Source organism: Bos javanicus, chromosome 8 (assembly GCF_032452875.1).
Source record: "Bos javanicus breed banteng chromosome 8, ARS-OSU_banteng_1.0, whole genome shotgun sequence".
NCBI classification, from domain to species: Eukaryota; Metazoa; Chordata; class Mammalia; order Artiodactyla; family Bovidae; genus Bos; species Bos javanicus.
This window is the reverse complement of record NC_083875.1, coordinates 25,352,284-25,365,226: the sequence shown is the minus strand read 5'-3', so window position 1 is coordinate 25,365,226 and position 12,943 is coordinate 25,352,284. Positions and strand designations below refer to the sequence as shown.

Below are 12,943 nucleotides of genomic sequence, written 5' to 3'. Positions count from 1 at the left end.
TCTAATCTAGTCCTACTCTCTACATGTAAGCATGATCAAGAGTTCCTTGTTTATCTTGACACAGTTTTTTCTGCATATGCATGGATGGGAGCACGCACAATTTTCCTGCACTTTAGTCTTTTCTCTTAATAATGCAACTAAGTTCTTTCCACAGCAGCACAACTAGGAAATGCTCCATTCCTTTTAAGGTCTACATAGTAATCCACTGAATAAATGTGCTGTTTATTCAACTACATATCCTATTGTTGGACACTTAGGTTTTCTGGGTTTTATTGTTAAAAGTGCTGCTGCAGTGACTCTCCATGAATATCCTTTGTGTACTTGGAGACTAGATTCCTCCAAGAGGAATTTCTGTGTTGAACAGCAGAGTTGAAACTTGCTCTGTTCCCAAAGCACCCGCACTTTTCAAGATGGGTCTTCAGTTATCTGGGGCTTCCCTGATGGTTCAGCGGTAAAGAATCCTTCTGCCAATGCAGGAGATGAGGGTTTGATCCCTGGGTTGGGAAGATCCACTGGAGAAGCAAAGAGCAACCCAGTATTCTCACCTGGGAAATTCCATGGACAGTGAAGCCTGGTGGGCTACAGTCCAAAGGGTCACAAAGAGTCGGACATGACTGAGCATGAATGCTTCAGTTACCCACTGTTCCTCCAGGCTTTTCTGTGACTAGAAGCTATTTTGAGAAGCATGGCCCCCTGTGCACGTATGCATACATTGGACTTCTCCACACTCTTCCTTCCTAAGCGAGCTCAAGAGGTCCCAAGCTATGCATTATTATCCAAGAGGATCCAGATTAGGTATCTTTTCTGTGTCTTCCTTCATGATTTTTCTGGTAGACACGTACTAGTTTGTTAGAGGCCAGTGATACAAGAAACCTAATAACCAGTGTTAACCTACAAACGATAGATTCCATCCAAATGAAGGCCTAAGATATAAATGAAGATTTCACAAATACTGGAAATACAAATAGGTGGTAAAAGAAGTCAAGCAATTACACGCAATAATAGCAGAGCCCTATATTGAACAGTTAGTGAAGTTGCTCAGTCGTGTCCGACTCTTTGCGGCCCCATGGATTGTAGCCTACCAGGCTCCTCCATCCATGGGATTTTCCAGGCAAGAGTACTGGAGTGGGGTGCCATTTCCTTCTCCAGGGGATCTTCCCAACCCAGGGATCGAACCTGGGTCTCCTGCATTGCAGGCAGATGCTTTACCCTCTAAGCCACCAGGGAAGAATTGAACAGTTAGGATTACATGAATTCCATCCTTGTTCTTGGCAACTTTAACAGTTCATGAATATTAAGTACAGAAACAAATATGCAGTGAAGCTTTTGCTTAAGATCTTATTTTTTTATTCTTTGATATTCTTTTTTTTTTTTTTCATGGATCTTGATACCCACATGCCACCTGCCTGGTTGGAGCCTTGAATTCTGACCAAGTCTGTATGGACTTAACTCTTTTATGAACAGCAGGTTGGTGACTGTCAGAATCTGGAGGTGGTAGGTAAGCACGCTCAGACACCTCACTCCATTTCTCACAGCCTCTGATTATGTTCCCGAGTAGATGTAGCCAGTAATTCTGCAGAAGGGAACACACCACAGGGGGCTCATTTCTGGGATGTGGGGACAGTCTGCCTTGCAGGGCTGCTCTGTGGATAGGTTAAAGAAGTGGATTTCCAGAGAAGGCAGTTTCAAAAAGTAATTACTTAATGGTTGGGTTCTTTAGAGAATTAAAAGCGTGTGCCTCAGACTTCAGAGCAGGAGGTATCCAGTTCCCAGTCTGTTATTTAATAACAGAGATATTGCTGCTGTCAAAAAGGCAGTGTTCTGCAATGTTCTTATTTTTATAGCTCAAAGAAGAATGTTTTATTCCACAGAATATGGGGCATCCAAGCATTTAAAGGCTAATTAATCTCTGCATTTCTTCATTCATGTGTTCATCATTTGAGCGCCAAGCACCATGCTGGGTGGAGATAAAGTTAAATAAAACACATATACAACCTTCCCATGTATCAGTTAGCTTTGGCTATATAACAAACACCCCCAAAATATAGTGGCTTAAGATGAAAACTGTGTATTTAGTTTACAAGACTCTGGGTCAACAATTTGGGTGGGGTTCAGCTGACCAGTTCTTCTGGCCTTGGCTGAGTCTACTCAGGGTCTGCGGTCAGCTGTGGGGTCAGTCAAGGCTGGGTGGCCTGGGGACCTAAGCTAGGATGGCTCATCTCTGCTCCATACCCTCAGCCTCTGGCAGTGTGGCCTGGACTTACATAGCATCTAGGAAGATTCCAAGAGAATGAGGGGAAGGCTGTCAGGTCTCAAGGATTAGGTGTGGCACTGATATAAATGGTCATTCTATTGGTCAAATCAGAATAAATCAAGTTACAAGTCCAGGCCAGATTCTGGGGAAAGAGGGAATACCTCCTGATGGTCATGGCCAAGAGACTTGGCAACAAGCAGGGGAATGATGGTGGCGAATTTTGCAGAGTCTGTCTCACTGTCTTTCATAGCTCATGGTCTGGTCTGAGAGACAGGAAATTGTGATAAGTGCAATTAAGACATTGTTTCCTTCTCTTTTTCTCTTTTCCTTCCGCTAAGTAACACTTTTATGTTCTACATCATGGAAATCTAGTCAGTGCAGGTAAAACATTTCAACAAGTCAAAACCTGGGGCAGTGCTGCTTCTGTGACATTTCTGCTTTTTCATGTCTAAAGGCAGTTGGAGTGATCCATGAAACTCCCGACCACCAAGCTGCTGGTCATATCGCATGCTTGATTTTATGACAGCATGCCCTGCCTTGAAAATACATCAACATTCAAACTGTGCTGGGTTTGGTTGAAACACATTGTATAGCTGCACACACACACACACACACACACAATCTATTTCTTCAACCAGAGGCAGAAAATCATCTTGTTAAAATACCTGGTGTGAAACCAATGAAAATAAAGCCATAGTTAAAGCCAGAGCCATAAAATAGGATCTCTTAAGTGAGGACTTTTTTTTTTGTTCCATTAGCAAGAAACACCCATCAAAGTATGCAACCTCAATGGCAACAGCAGATGAATCTAATTAAATCAGTTTCCAGTATTTGCTGTCCGGGAACAGCTGTGTGTGAAGCACATTTCCCCACCCCTTCCCACCACGTGAATCACTGACAAGAGAAACCCAGAGGTGAGTGGGTCTCAGACTTCTGTGTGCATGAGAATCACATGGATGGGGGTGGGGTGGGGCATAATTCTGTTTAAAACGCTGTTCTTTACCCTACCCTTCCATAGGAATTTGCACACAGGTGGTCAGGATTGCTCTTTAAGCATCACTGCCTTCATCCTAGCGGAAAAGGCAATGGCAACCCACTCCAGTACTCCTGCCTGGAAAATCCCATGGACGGAGGGGCCTGGTGGGCTGCAGTCCATGAGGTCGCTAGGAGTCGGACACGACTGAGTGACTTCACTTTCACTTTTCACTTTCATGTATTGAAGAAGGAAATGGCAACCCACTCCAGTGTTCTTGCCTGGAGAATCCCAGGGATGGGGGAGCCTATGGGCTGCTATCTATGGGGTCGCACAGAGTGGGACACAACTGAAGCGACTTAGCAGCAACAGCCTTCATCCTAGAGCAGTTTTCCTCCCAGAAATGTTAAAAAAAAAATGAATTAGGACCTTCATACTTCATCTTTCTTGGTCAGGCAGAAAGTACTAAGTGTCTGCCAGCCTAGTTCTCTGACATAGGCTAAACTTCCCAGAGAACCTGAAATATCAACAGCGGTAACTCACTAACCAGGGACCAAAATGCCTTTCAAAAAACCCAGTCTGCCCCCAAGGGGAGCAAGCGCAGCTATAATTTGTGAATGCACACCCGTGCTATTGTTGAATTTCCTCTGAGACTGGACTCATAGGTTGTATATCTACAAAGGGAATTTGGGGCCACCTAGTTAAACTCCAACTTACAGATAAAGAAACTTAAGGGTCTTCTCTAAAAGTGGCAGAGATGGGACAAAAACCCAGGTCTTCCCATTCTTTAGTTTTCTTAAAAAATTTGGAGTCTGCCACGCTCAGCCTACCGAAAGTCCTTTGGGTGCAGGGTCTCTTGTGAAGCAGCCAGTCCAGTGGGGCAAAAATGGACAAACTAATGTCCTTGACTTTCCTTCCTGGTGTGCTGCTCAATGAAACAAGCTAACCCAGCATTCCTTCTGACGAAGCAGGAGTCAGGTGACCTCGGGCCATTCCCCAGCCCAGGAGCAGCAGTGGGGTGACTGTGTGCTGAGAGTGCTCTGAGGAGCTGTGGCGTTTCCCCTGCCACGGCTCCCAGCCTCCCTCTGTCCTGTGTTCAGAGAGGAGACCTCACGGGCCTCCCCGTGAGAGCTGCACACCTGCTTAGCGTCCGCCCCGTGCTAGTTACGCTGCCGCTTTCCCCGTCTCCCCCACCAGACAGCACTCACCCAGTATGACAGTTCTTCCAGCAGAGCCAAGACCTGGTTTCAGCATCTTCCTCAAATTAGCTCCACAGGCAGCCGCTTCAGATCATCCAGTCAGCGGGAGAGAGGGGACTAGTTTGCAATCCAGCTTCTGAGTGATTTCATCTAATAGACAATTCTGAAGTCGGCCTCCAGGGAATGAGGGTAAGAAGACCTCGCGGGGCAGGTGGGAGCAGGGAGAGCACAGAGCCAGAGCCATGGGACAATGCGGCTCAGGGCTGGGTCCCCCCAGCAGCCCGGGTTTTATCTGCTGACCTTCAGATAGGTATTCCTTCCCACCCAATCTCCACTGGTCCAGAAGGTGTGGTGGTGTGTATGTGTGTGCGTGTGTGTGTGTGACAAAGACTCCGGACAACCAGTTGGAGCTGCGGGTTCCGTTTGCAGCCATAGAACACAGTGATCCCACTGATGGGGCTCAAATGGATGTCCTTGACTTTCCTGGTGTGATTCTCAACCAAACAAGCTCCCCTGTGACTGACAAGAGAATAAGGGTTTGTTACTCAAAGTATGGGCTTCCCTGGTGGCTCAGCAGTAAAGAATCCACCTGCTAAGGTAGGTTCCATTTCTGGGTCAAGAAGATCCCCTGAAAGAGGGCATAGCAACCCACTCCAGTATTCTTGCCTGGGGAATCCCATGGACAGAGGAGCCTGATGGGCTACTGTCCATAGAGTCGCAAAGAGTTGGACATGCCCAAAGTGACTTAGCATGCATGCAGGCACAGGTAATGTATATCCTTGAGAGTTTGAGAGGCACTGGCTTAGAAAATCGATAGGACTTCACACTGACTAGTATTTGAAGTGTGCCGGACTTTGGCAGATATCACCAAGACAGGCCCTGTCATTAGAGTTGGCTCAGCGCATGCAAAGGCACCGGGCAGAGACCATGGTCCAGATTTGTGACCAATGTTGTTTGAGAAAGAAAACTCTGTTCTTGTTTTGCACAGCCCTTTTTATTTCTTCTCCCATCTGCTATTCATTCATCGTTTCTTGTTGCTTCACGCTGCATAAGCCCTAATATCCAATTTTCAGAATTTCTTCCAATCTTCTTGGTCACTCCTGGGTTGTCTCAGCCCCTTCACTCCTTGTTTTCATAATCTGCTTCTTCACCATCTCCCTGCAGGCTTAGGGTTTTAACTGAGGCTCTCGTTTTGCAGAAAATACTGCTATGGCTTGTCTTCACTGTAATTGTAGCTGATTTGTTTACTGCATTCAAAAAGGTCCATTCAATTCAAAAGGCAAATAATGAGGTTTGGAGTAGAAGTGCAGAGTGGGTCCTGTTTGCTGGCAAGAGGAGACAGTCTTACTCAACTGGTCTGTTAATTGGGGGTCTTTCACCTGTTCTAAAAGTTATTAAACATTCCCGTGGGCTGAGATTCCCATCTTGGTGGGCACTGGATGGCCAAGTGTCAGATGCCAATGCTGCTAACCAGGTGACATGCCTTTTCTCTGTATACGGCTTGCTACTCTAGCCTGACATCTTGGAAGACCACTTTGCTCAGTGCTGAGTGATGGCTAGATCAATGTTATTCCTGCTAAATTCACTGCTATGGTCAGACTCCATGGAGTAACCACTTGACTATGTCTTCTCAATACTTAGAGGAACAGTTGATTAGAAGCAAAACAGGGAGTTTCTACAGTCTGTCAAGAAGAAAAGATTAACTGTTGAAATGGCTCCACTTGCCTTCACTGTCCTCATTCAGTCCACTAGCTGGTAGACTTAGAGCTGCTGTGCCTGGCTTCTGCTGGTTGCCAACATTTAGAGAAGGCAGACCTCTTTAAATCTGAGTCCCTGAATCTGCAGATTAATTGTATTTCCTTAACTCAGGCACCGTTAAGAAGGATCTGTCACCATTTCCATTAAGATTAATGAGTTATATGATTAATTTCTAGTTGTACTAATGCTCTTGTGTGTGCACTTTTCCCCTGGAGGATTATTTTGGGTGAAGCTTTCCACGATGGCATTTTTACACCAAACTGTATGATGGATCCTCCCCTGTGCAACAGATGAGTCACTAATCATACGAGGCTATTGGCATTAAAATTGAAGAAATCAAATATTTACTTCTCAGCTGCACCATCCACATTTCAAACGCTCATGAGCCACATGTTGTTGCTAGTAGCTGTTGATGAAGGACATTTTCATCATCATGGAAAGTCCTTTTAGACAGTGCTGATAAAGACTCAGTAGAATTTAGAAAAAAGAACATGGGTTTCTGGGTCTTATGGGCCTGGTTTCTTCTGCACACAGATTGCACTTCTGTGTTCTCAACTATTGCCTACCATGATGTGCATGTCATTCAGGTAAATAAGACACTGACATTTCAGAGGACTGACTATGCTTTATAGCCCGGTGGTTCTCAAATCTCAGTATCAGGATCACCTGGAGAACTTGCTAGAACACAGTTTGCTGGGTCTCATCACCAGTTCTGAGAACATGCCTTTAGATTCCCAGGTTCTGCCCCTCAAGTCTTACGGAGCTGCCCTTGAATTGGGGAAACCTGAACACCTTGTTGGGCAAAGATTAAATCATCTATATCCTTGATTTACACCAAGGAGGTCCACAGGCATATTCCTGAGGGTGTGAACATTCATTATTAACATTGTAACAACTGTGATTTCACTCAAAATAAAAAGAGCAATAAACACCTATTCTGGGTCATCAATGACCATCTCAAAACCAACAACGGCATGCAATCTTGGTGCCTGTGTTAGCATTTGTACTTACAATCACAGGGTCAAACAATTTCCAGATCTGGTAACATTTAACTTTCGAAGTAGTGTTTCCTAAGCTGGGTTCTATAGAGTTCACTGAATATATAGGTAGGAGCCCCACAGTCCCTATGTTTGAGAAACAGTGATCTGGGGGAGGGGGTGGAGGTGGACCCAGCAGGAGCAAGGGAGTGTTTTTCAGGGGGAAAGCGTGTGGCATTTGGATTGTGAAAGATTTTCTTCTCAGGACTTGCCCTCAGTTTGCAGGCTATTTAGCATTGCTGGGCTTTGACCATTAAATGCCAGGTGGTGCTCCAGAGTCACAGGACAAGCCCAAACCATTTGCACACGTTGAAAAATCCCCCTGCGGGGCACCAGTACAGCTTGCCTTTAGGTGAGAAAGCCCATAGGCCATCAGGCTTGCTTAAGGCAGCTGGACCTCTGCTCTTTCCAACCATCTCACAGCTGCATCTGGGCCCTGGGGCCTCGCCTACCTATTTCTCTTCCGTTACCCCCAGGCTTCCCGGTTAGATAGACCCCGTGTTCAGGACACTGTGGTGGGGCCGCCTTCAGTCTACCATTTGGCCTGTAGAGGGCAGCAGCACCCAGAACGTCCCGCTTGCTTTTTTTTTTTTTTTTTTTCCGCTTGCTTTTTAACATGGGAAGTGGTAGTCAAGCCTTGCCACGCTGTTTACTCCATCCCTCTTCATACCTTGCCGTTCTTTTTGGCAGTCTCCTCTAGAAAAGAGCTTCTCAACGTTCCCCCTTTGGCCTGGCAGCAGCAAAGGTGTTGTTTGGACCACATGCTCATTATCCAGGATGCTGGAATGGGTTTAGGGCAGTCCTGGGGCACGTGGATTTCTTTGGTCTGCAGGGACTCCAGGGAAGCATTAGCATCAAAACCAGGGGCTGGGCCTTGAGAGCAGAGAGAGCTGATTGCTAAAATCTGTGTCAGGGCTTCTCTGGTGGTCTAGTGGTTAAGAATCTGCCTTGCAATGCAGGGGGCTGAAGTTCCATGCCTGACTGGGGATGATCCCACATGCCAGCAGAGCAGCTAAGCCCACGGGCCAAAACTCCCGGAGCCTGCACTCTAGAGTTTATGAGCCACAACAAGAGAAACCGCTGTGGTGAGAAGCCCGTGCACGTCAACAAAGAGTGGCTCCTGCTCTCTGCAACCAGAGAAAGCCCGTGTGCAACAATGAAGACCCAGGGCAGGCATAAATAAATGAATTAAAAAACAAATCTGTGTCAGGCATAATATCCAGGTAAGGTTGCGGGAAGCAGACAGGAGGAAAGGGAGGCTGACTGATGATGGGCAGCCCAGCCTTTTTCCTGCTCAAATTTGTTTTCCTGTCTCTTCCTACCTCAGCTGCCCCTTATTCTTTTTTATGGTGGCCTTTCACACTGAGACATGTGACTGATGAGAGCAGAGTTACGGTGCCTAAGAGCTTTCTCCCAGTCACCCTTTCAAGATAACTGTTTATAACAGAAGATTGCAAAGACATAGAAACAATAGTATCCTGAACCCCTATTTAGCCATCACCCAGCCTCAACAGCTGTCAGCTCATTGCCAGTCTGGGTTCTTTATCCCCCAGACCCCTCAGTCCCAGCATCAGTGTTCACAAATCCAAGACATCATAGTATGTGCAGAGGGCTTTCTTCAGCCCAGTCAACCACGTCACGTGCTGGTGAAGAAGCTTCGGTGGCACGAGGTCTGGGCTGCTTGGTGTGTTAGACAAGGCCCCCTGCAACCTGCTACCACTCACCTTCTCAGCTTCTGTTTCTCCATCCCCCAGCACACTCTACCCTTCCAGCCATACTGAACATTGTTCATTCACCCAAATGTGACATTTTTTCCACCCGTCACTTCTTACGAGGATTTCCTTGTTAGACTTCTCATCCCCCAGCTGCAGTCAGCGGTTGTGTCTTTCTTTTTCCTCAGCCCCTAGATGGATTTAAACTCTCCTGTGGGCTCCAATGGCATCAAGACATTTATTATGCTGATTTATCAAAGGGGGCATATTTCTTACTACGATAGGCACTGCTTTAGGAGTATTCAAAAAAAAATTAGCTGATTCAACCCACGTAAAACAATTCTCATGAGGTGATAGATGGAACAAGTGAGGCGCACAGAGGTTTAGTCACCTAGCTGGTAGGTGACAGAAAGTGAAGTGTTAGGCCATCTGTCGTGTCTGGCTCTTTGCAATCCCATGGACAGTAGCCCGCCAGGCTCCTCTCTCCATGAAATTTCACAGACAAGAATACTGGAGTGGGTTGCCATTCCCTTCTCTTGGGGATCTTCCCGACCCAGGGATTGAACCTGGGTCTCCCGCATTGCAGGAAGATTCTTTGCTGTCTGAGCCACCAGATAAGTGACACAGCTGAGATTCATACCCAGGCTCTCCTGCTTCTTAACCACCCTCGAGGCTGCTTATCCCAGCACAAGCCCTGTGGTTGTCACGTGTTTGTCTTCCTCTGTGGACCATGGAATCTGAGAGGAGGTGCTGGACCTCACTTTCCTCTGGGCCCCCAGTACTAACGCCTATATCTGGCATATTGCTGCTCCTGACCACCCAGGGTGGAACCACGAATAAACATAAGGCACTCCCTCTACTCCTTTGTGGGAACTTCCAGGTGTGGACTCTTCCTAGAGCCAGTTACAATTTCCACAGCCATCCGGGCCTCAGGCTAAGCAGGATTCCCCATCTTTTCCCCGCACAGCACTGCTGCTGCGTATGGAGAGCTCGCTACAGCTCTTGCCTGTTAGTGCACAGGTCGGCCAGGGCAAGTTGGAGAGGGTACCTGGAGGTGGGGCTGGGTTTTCTGTGTATAGTTAGAAAAAGCCCCCAGGTATTTCTGATGTGCCCTTTGGGTGCAGCGTCTTTGTTGAGAATCCCTGAACTGGAGAGAGAAGGCACTAAGATGAAATTCAAGGCAATTAGTCCAGGGATGGAGGGGGAATTTGAGGATGTTGGGGACAGGGTCTTCCCTTCACCTCCCAGACTCTCCTAAAGGCCATTCCTGAATCATGCCAATGGGAACGAATAACATTACATTCCCTGTTGGAAACACTTTTTCTTTCCCCTGAAGTTCACTGGGACTGCTATGGGGATGGATTGTGCATTTGAGCAAGCTCCTGAGACAGGGAAAGCTCGAGTGTTTACACACTTCCCTGACCTGATTCCATTTCAAGGACATGGGTCGTTAGCTGCTGGCGGCAGTCAGAGCTGTATGCATACCTTCCAACAGCTTTGTGACCAAATTTGGGCATAACTTTATTTCTTTTTTGTCCCTGAGGTGATTATTCTTATTTAATGGAAATTTCATTATTAAATCTCAGCAGTGAAAGCCTTTGTTTTCTTCCTACACAATTCTCATTAATTAGAAGTTGCTATTACTCACTCACTATCTGGCTATAACCTAATTAGTGACCTAACTTAAGCCTTTCATTTTATTTTTTTGGCTGTGCTGTGCGGCATGCAGCATCTTAGTTCTCCAACCAGGAATCGAACCCATACCCTCTACACTGGGAGTACAGTCTTAATCATTGGATCACCAGGGAAGCCCCAAGCCTTTTATTTATTTATTGTTATTATTTTCCATGTGGATCATTTTAAAAGTCTTTAATTAGTTACAACATTGTATCTGTTTTTCATGTTTTGGTTTTTTGGCCACAAGGCATATGGGATCTTAGCTCTCTGACCAGGAACTGAACACGTACCCCCTGCACTGGAAGGTGGAGTCTTAACCAGTGGACCATCAGGGGAGTCCCAAGCCTTTTAAACAAGACATCTTCTTATCCTAGTTCTCTAGCTACTCTGGCTTGTGAGCAGCAAAGCCTCCACCCTGCAATGCTGTGCATCATGGTTGGGTATATAAAACACCCATGGCAACATGTGAAATACCTCAGATGCTATTTGGCTATTGCAGCAAAGATTATACACAAAACAAAAACCAGTTCCTAACATACAGTTGTACAGCTTAGGAGTGTGACCTCAGGAAAGTAACACTGCTGATTTAGTCCTCATTTTCTCACTTATGCAATAGATTAGACCAAAATGGCAATTTGGCTTTCTCTTGCACGCCACTGGGACTAATTGGTAGTGGCTGCCTAGAATGCTCATCGGATAAAGTATAGTGGGGAGTGGCTCTGTAATTGATTGTTGATGTCTGTTGTGGGTGAGGGAACATAATTTACCAAGTGTTGCCAGCGCTGGGTTGGCAATGTCTTAAGTCTGTCCCTGCAGAAATATACAGAATGTGTTTAATGTATGAGCTGGCCCTAGAGGCAAGGAGAAGTTCAGTATTTCACTGTGTAATTTGTAGACATAGATCACCAAATACTCCAAAAGTTGTAGGAATCCTGGGTGCACCTCAAAAATTTTCATGTCCTAGGTGAGACTGGCACCTAGATTGAAATGGAATCTGTCTTTGTATGTTATTTTTGGGCTTTCCAGGTGGCTCAGTGGTAAAGAGTCTGCCTGCCAATGCAGAACCCACTCTAGTATTCTTGCCAGGAAAATCCCATGGACAGAGGAGTCTGGTGGGCTACGGTCTGTGGGGCCACAAAGAGTTGGACACGACTGAGTGACTGAGCATGCACCCATGCTGTTTCTAACCAGGCTAGGCTTCTAGATCCCAGGATTACCTGGCACACTGCTGGATGAGGGTAGATGGGGGTCTGGGGGACTGGGATCAGTGGCATCCCAGGAAGAGATGGGTTTTCTGATGTGTGTAGTGTTGCTGAGACAAACAAGATTCCTATAATCTTAAAGCTTAGAAAATACACTGACATCTCAATAAGGGACCCATTTTCTGAATCCTAGAGAGGTTACATAACTTGTTCAAAGTCACAGGAGGAGGGCAGGAGGGAGCTAACATATACTAAAAGCTCACTATAAACCAGGTACTTTATGGCATAATAACTTACTCTTTCCAATGACTTATGGGGTGGAGGGGAGTAACACATTTGTAGTATTCAATAGACAAGGAATTGGTGTGAAGAGTCATTGAATAATCTGCTCACAGTCGCACAGGAAGAGGTGGACCAAGGTCAATCTTTCCAGCAGTTCTGGATTCTGATCACAGCAAACTTCCTCACAGGACTTGAGTGTATAATTGTCAATGGATTTGGACCCTAGTATCTTGGAATTTGTGCTTCCCAGGTGGCACTAGTGGTAAAGAACCAGCCCGCCAAAGCAGGAGATGTAGAGAGATACAGGTTTGATCCCTTGGTTGGGAAGATCCCCTGGAGGAGGGCATGGCAACCCACTCCAGTTATTCTTGCTTGGAGAATTCCTTGGACAGAGGAACCTGGTGAGCTACAGTCCATAGCATTGAAAGAGGTGGACAGGACTGAAGCAACTTAGCACGCACGCATACATCTTGGAATCTGTGATAACTAGGGAGTAGCTATTTTTTTGAACAACTAATTATACAGATGTTTGTAGGCCAGTTGCTAACATAAATGGTTGTGAGGGGAATTGTTTTTTCTTTTGTAATTTATGTTTAACTTTACAGTTATACCATGATAACTTAATAAAAATTACTTATTCAAAATATTTTCCTTTAACATTTTGTTAACCAAACTCATACTACAATAGATATTTTGATTGTCATTTAAAGTAAGAAACTCAAATGATTTTAGTATTACAAAATTTTAACCTGAGATTATACTCAAAAATTAGAAAACGGCATTGCAAAAGATTGAGAATGAGTAGTTTGAAAAAAAAAAAACAAACAAAAACACACACTTCCCTGCAAA

At 45.6% G+C, this 12,943-nt stretch overlaps 1 non-coding gene across 1 annotated transcript; it reads right to left on the bottom strand.

The window, feature by feature from the left end:
• Positions 1 to 1,155: 1,155 nt before the first annotated feature.
• On the bottom strand, positions 1,156 to 1,227 carry TRNAC-GCA (transfer RNA cysteine (anticodon GCA)). The gene has a single exon. It is a non-coding gene; the product is annotated as a tRNA-Cys (tRNA).
• Positions 1,228 to 12,943: the final 11,716 nt, after the last annotated feature.